Source organism: Dermacentor silvarum, chromosome 6 (assembly GCF_013339745.2).
Source record: "Dermacentor silvarum isolate Dsil-2018 chromosome 6, BIME_Dsil_1.4, whole genome shotgun sequence".
Taxonomy (NCBI): Eukaryota; Metazoa; Arthropoda; class Arachnida; order Ixodida; family Ixodidae; genus Dermacentor; species Dermacentor silvarum.
This window is the reverse complement of record NC_051159.1, coordinates 114,861,412-114,868,565: the sequence shown is the minus strand read 5'-3', so window position 1 is coordinate 114,868,565 and position 7,154 is coordinate 114,861,412.

Below are 7,154 nucleotides of genomic sequence, written 5' to 3'. Positions count from 1 at the left end.
GTATAGCTCTCTACAAGTTTGCTATCGCAATTGATTCTTCGCCTTTCAGGTGAAACTGCGACAATTTATATCAGAGGCTCCGGCAACAGTCACCAACGCCGCACGCATTTTGAGCGAACGCGGGCAAAACGCCGACGGCGTCGACAACAGTTCTGCGTGTTGCCGGTGCTGCTGCATGTCCAAGTTTATACAGCTGATAAAGCTAATATCATTACTCCGTATAGCTCTCTACAATTTTGCTATCGCAATTGATGCTTCGCCTTTCAGGTGAAACTGCGACAACTTTATGTAGAACAAACGCGCCTTCTTCCGACGCGCGAAAGGCGGTAGGGGGGGGGGGGGGGGGGAAGGGAGGTGACTTTTAGCTGCGGCACCAAGTGCCTATTTATATCAGAGGCTCCAGCAACAGTCACCAACGCCGCACGCATTTTGTGCGAACGCGGGCAAAACGCCGACGGCGTCGACAACAGTTCTGCGTGTTGCCGGTGCTGCTGCATGTCCAAGGTTATACACCTGATAAAGCTACTATCATTACTCCGTATAGCTCTCTGCAAATTTGCTATCACAATTGATGCTTCGCCTTTCAGGTGAAACTGCGACAACTTTTTTGTACCTTCCCGAGTTTTTCCGGGTGCCCAGTGGGTTCCATCCCCTAACTTTGGGTCTGAAAAATCTAAAACTCCCTAATATCTGACACAAGAATTGGACAGCGATAGTCATTAATGTTTAGTTCGCGTAGTTTTCGTGTCGTGCCTGTCGCACTAATATTATCGTGTTTACTTGCCACAAAAAAGTCGTCAGAACGGAAATGTTAATTTGTCATCACCAACGATTCGTTCTTATATCCTTTACGAATGCGGATGTTATCCACTGGACAACCCAAACACACTTTATGCAATCATAAGGATGTTAAAAATATGTACTGTGTGCTAAAAAAACTTTTTTTTTTTCAATTCTTGCAGCTGTAACTTTTAAAGAACAGCTTCTTGCGGCTTATAATTCATAAACAAAATATCCGGCGAGTCACATGCAGTGATCGCACGCAGGTTAAGGTATACGAAGTCTGTTTATGCTGAAGCAATGAGAGCTTTGAGTGGCCACTATAATCGTGTGCGAGCAAAATAGGCGATTTAAACTAGAAAAAAGTTGTCGCAGTTTCACCTGAAAGGCGAAGCATCAATTGCGATAGCAAATTTGTAGAGAGATATACGGAGTAATGATAGTAGCTTTATCAGCTGTATAAACTTGGACATGCAGCAGCACCGGCAACGCGCAGAACTGTTGTCGACGCCGTCGGCGTTTTGCCCGCGTTCGCTCAAAATGCGTGCGGCGTTGGTGACTGTTGCCGGAGCCTCTGATATAAATAGGCACTTGGTGCTGCAGCTAAACTATAGTGCCTAGAATATAAGTAAGTATATTCTAGGCACTATAGCTAAACGTCGCCTCCCTTCCCTCCCCTCCCCCCCTCCCCCACGGCCTCTCGCGCGTCGGAAGAAGGCGCGTTTGCTCTACATATATGGTGATTGTAAAGGAGGAAAGAGACGCCTACTTCTGCAGCCCTTAAGGGAGCACGGCGCAGAACGCGCGTTTGTTCTCCGCCGTGCGTTCACTCCCCGTGAAAGCGCGCGCCCCTCGCACCCTTTCACTCGCACATACAGCGTTCGGCGGCGCGCGGCGACGATTTCATCTCCATTGACATCATACGGAACCTCACGGCGACGGCGAGGGCGAGGGCGACGGCGACGGCGACGGTGACGCCAACGGCAGAAATCTGCTTTTGAGTGTCCATATAATTGCTATCGCAATAAAACACAAAGCGCCCTCAGGCTTGCTGCAAAACGAAGGCCCCTCCCACCGAACTCCGGTTGCATTTGTCCTGCGTCAGCCAACTCCTCCCCCTGATCCACCCGGCGGCTTCTTGACACCCATTGTGTTCTACTAATTAACCAAGGGTACCTGGTCTCCCCGTTACTGAATGCACTGCTATGGAGCGCATGTATCCTCAAAGCACTGCTGTTTTGATTATTTATTTTGATAACAAGTAACAAACGACGCGACAGCTTTGCGTCGACGCAGAAGTTCAGTGACAAGGAAACTTGGTCACTGTGCACGTTCAATATGTAGCATCTAACGTTACGCCCGGGTGCAGTGCAGCTCGGCATGGTTGTAACCGTACAGTTGGAATCGAAGCTGCAACTTCGTGTTAAGCAGCGAAGCGTCATGTAGCTGCTGAACTACTGTGCCGTGCTTTGTTGTGATGAAACAAAGAACGCTTCACCCACAGCGGCAATGATCCACCCAGCTCTGCGCTCTCTTGGTATCTGGAGCACCTCGCGATGCGCTTGAATATTGCTTTCATTGAGATAGCAATTAAATGGACGCTTCAAGCATATTTCTGCCGTCGGCGGCGCCGTCGCCGTGAGGTTCCGTATAAAGTCCAAGGGCGATAAAATCGTCGCCGCGCGCCGTATGTGCGAGTGAAACCGCGCGTGGGAGGCGCGCTATCACGGAGAGCTAACGCACGGCGGAAAGCAAACGCGACTTCCGTAGCGCGAAACGCCGTGGCGGTATGGGAGGGAGGGAGGTAGGGAGGGCGACGCTTTGCTGCGGCACCAAATGCGTATCTTGCAGCACAGCGCAAGGGGAACTGGCGACGCAATATCCCACGCGAAAGGAGCAAAGCGGGAAGGCAGCGCGGGAGGGAGGGGGGGGGGGGGGCTTCTACTTTGCCAACAAATGCGTTCGTGTACTTTGCGCTTTGCGCTTGGTTCTTTATTATATGTTTGCGCCGGTATGGGCTGCCGGTGTTGTCGCAAGCGCGGTGTCTTGAGCGATAGACCGCACGAACCTTCGCTCGCTGCGGCGGCTGCGCTTGCTGCCAGCGTTTTGACAGTGGTTGTCTGCGGTCAACGAGCGTGATTTATTCATGTGGGCTTGTGCGCGCTGGCACCAAGCTTGTTAATTCAGTTAGTAAGTGAATGTGCCCAAGTTTATGCAGCCGATAAAACTACTATCCCTACTCCGATAGCTCTCTACTAATTTGCTATCGCAATTGATGCTTCGCCTTTCGGGCGAAACTGCGACATTATTTTAAACAGTCCTAAACAGCGCAAATGACAAGAGCAGAAACAAGCACACGCCAGCACTGCTTCAATCTTGTCCTGGCCTTCGTGGTGTCTAATACTGTTATAATGTAACAGCTAGCCCGAGCAACCATCTTAGTGCTTCTTAATGTGGTACTAATCAGGCTATATAACCATAACTGAGCCTTTCCAGTCAAAATAAGAAGAAATAAAAACGCAACTTCAGTGCGAATGGAAACTGAACTTGAGCGTCAGTGTTTTTTGTTCACTCCGGAACCAAACCTATAAAAGATAAGTTACCGCTTAAAAAAAAAACTGACAGTGGGACATCAACCCTAATCCGCCGCGTCACCGTGCCGGACACTCAACTGTGGTCGATCAGCTGGGCCAGGTTGCAGCCGAGCCGCACTCGTATTTTGAACAAGCACGTCTGGCCAGCGACAGCGCACCTGGGTCTCGGTCACTCATGAGGCCGAGGACGCACACCGTCATCCCACCGGGTAGCGGATAGAAATTCTGGCCACGGCTTTGTGGGTGCGCTGCTATCACACACCCCCGGCACCTAATCTAGCTCTAGAATTCAGACCCTCTACCCCGCCAGAGCCCAGCATAGTGCTTCGAGTCACATGGTCGCGGCTCTGGTTGTTCTACGACGAGTCATTACACTATAAATTTATGTGGAACCCGCGAGCTGTGGGAATGGGTTTAAACAAAGGTTTCACTTGTTTTTTTTGTGTGTTTTATTTTTTGTTCTTTTTTTCGATGAAGGCGGTTTTTGTTTGGCGAGCATTTGTAAGTATAGAGGGCACACGACCAAGTTGGACACATTTTTGTAGGGAAACCCGTATCTCAACTGAAACCTGTCGCTCTCGAAAATGCGAATCCCAACGTATGACGACGAAGGAATGACGACAATGACATGGCAGCGAAAAGAGAGAGAAACGACGAAGGAAAGGTAGAGAGGTTAACCAAGGCTGTTCCCGATTGCGTATTGTACACTCAGAGAAATAAAAAAAGAAGACGACGAGAAAAGATCAGATAAATAATGAAGGGCCAGTCAGTGTTAACCCAGTAGTAGGTTAACGTTTGCTGACATACAAAAGCGGTTGATTTAGAGACAATAAAAATGAATTTTGTATTTTTACAGCTGTAAAATATACAGCCTTCTCAAACTCTTGCATTTATTCACTTAGTGGGCAAATGCTGAAACTCTGGCAATCCCTATGCTGTCCTTGGTGTCTTTGTTTGTTGGCTTCTTTTGACAAGACTAATAAAAATCCGGCCGTCGGTTTCATTTCTTCTTGTTCATTACATAGTGAGGCCTCGAATACGGCATCATTGATGCCTTCAGGTAGCGTGTGTGGATTTATTAACCAGTTTCTTTCATCCCGAAAAAAAAGCACGTGCACGTGACGCCTGCTGCAGAAAGGATGTTCCACATATGCCGCCAAGGCCATGAGTGCTGGCGCTGGCTAACACTAACAGTTTTATTTATGGTATTTATTCAGAATACCTCTAAAGGCGATCAAAGAGCGTATTACATATGAGGGGGTACTACATAATAGTCACAAAATAATAGTGTGACTGAAATAAACAGAAAAAACGTAATTATAAGCAGTGCGTTATTAACACCTGGGGCAAGGGGGAAAGGAGAAAAATACAAACACGAAACCATAACATATTTTGGACTAGAATACATGCAACAGTTATAACACTAGCGACAATGCGTAATATTGAAGAAGACTAATATACAGTGCGTAAGTAACTTACAAAATGCTTTTAAAAATGCAGAAGCATATACAGAAAACAAAGAGCAAATGCAGAATGCTGAGAAATACTGACAAAATGGCACAGGAGAAAAATTAACATGTTAACGGTGCATTAGATGTCAATGTGCAAGAAACCTGAAAAAAGTGTGAGAAATTAACGCAAATCAATTGAATCAGACAGGGCGCTGGTGCAGGCAGAATCAGGCAGAACGCGGTGCGTTCAGGCTGTGCTCTCAGTTTGTAGCAGATCCTGAAATATCGCTGCGTTTTCTTCTGTAGCTACGAGCGATGGCAAGTGGTTCTATTCGACGATAGTCTGTGGAATGAAAGAATTAGCAAAACGATGAGAGTGACATATCGGTTGTTTAACTTTGCACTGGTGATCACGGCGAAGAAAAATTACTGCAGCGGACTGAAAGAAATCGCCGAAAAGAATTGAATGATGATAAAGTTTTTCATAAAGCGAAAGGCGAGCTGCTTGGCCACGATGTGATAATCTTTCTAATTCCACGCGATATCTTAGTGCAGTGATGCTAGAATGGCGTGAGTAATCTGAAAAAAGCGCCCCCCCCCCTCCCACCCGCGCTGCCTTCCCGCTTTCCTCCTTTCGCGTGGGAGATTCAGTCACCAGTTGCCCTTGCGCCCGGTTGCAAAATACCCATTTGGCAGCACAGCGTCGCCCCCCTCCCTCCCTCCCTCTCATACCTCCACAGCCATTCGCGCGACGGAAGAATTCGCGTTTGCTCTCCGCCGTGCGTGCGCTCTCCGTGAAAGCGCACGTCCCCCGCGCACTTTCACGCGCACATACGGCGCGCGGCGGCGATTTTATCGCCCTTTGACTTTATACGGAACCTCACGGCGACGGCGGTGGCAACGACGACGGCGACGCCGACGGCAGAAATCCGCTTGAAAAGTACATATAATTGCTATCGCAATAAAAAGTAAGTGGAACCGCAGTGCATTTTTACAGCGACTTTGATGGTGCATATCTTAAAAAGCCGCGCTATCCTCAAAATTTGTTGCTAGTGGATATGCCTTGCAAAATAACCGGCTACAATTCGTAAACTGCAATACATGCCGCAAAGTAATTAGTAATTAACTATTGAAATTTCGCGAATTTGTTGATTGGATTTCTCGTGCAAGTATTGTGGGCCTCTGACTATTTCAGCTCAAGGAATGGAATTATGCTATCTCTCACAAGCGATTTTCTTAAAATTCTGTAAGCTTTAGAAATGATCATCTCGTACACGACTGATATCATAGAAGCGAGAACACGCCCTTCTCGCACTTCAGCGTGAAACTTCCGCAACAAAGTCCACGCTTGTTTCTCTACCAAAAAGCTAGCTGTTCTTGCAGCTAATGAAAATCTGCTCGGCGATGGACTCCCGTTCGTATCTTAGTCATCGGTAACTTTTGGTGAGCCCAATATTTCATTTTTTTGCTTATAGACGGGCCTAATGCTTTTCTTTTGTACACCAGATGTGATCCTTAGCTGCGTATGCTGTAGTATAATTAAAGGCCGCAATAATGAAATGTGTTCTTTTGCCACAAAATACGCGCCATGAACGCTACAGCTGAGATACATAACAGTCTGGCTTGATTTAAAGTGTCGAAATGTCAATAGGTAACAGAAAACTCACCATTTTGTTTGTATTGATTGGACCCAACGTCATAATGTACACACTTACACGCACTGGTGTGGGCGTATCTATGGAGAAATAAAAGAAAAGTTCTGCGTACAAACATGCAAGCCTGGTTGCATCTTGGTGGGTGCTTGCGTGCGTGCCGGCCGTCATAAGCACAGCAGATCATAAGCCCGACCACCACTCGGAAATCTCAATCATTGACACTCATGGCATGCTGTACGCCATGTCAATGTAACTCCCATGCAGCTTTGTACTGGTATTCTTAATAAGGGGACCATAGACCGATATACGAACGATAAATCGTCGTGGACCGAGCAATGCTACTGGAACGCGCAGATTTATAAATGAAGGTATAGAAACACAGAAAGCCACGTAACAAGCCACCAAGTTTAGTTTTACATAATAGGCGCCCCAGTTTAAAAGAGTGCTGGTTGAACTTAGCGGTCAAGTCCCAACGACACCCCATGCCTGCGTCTGACGTATGGAGTGCATACATATGCATTGACTGCTGCACTACTTCTTCATCCCCCAGTTGGTGTTAAGAAAATTAGAGCTAGTATTTGCGATGTTTCGTACTTTATTAGATGTTTTCGCGCTTGTAAAAAAAGACGTTACGCTAGGCTCACCTTACTACACCACAGCGGGCTTATAAAAGC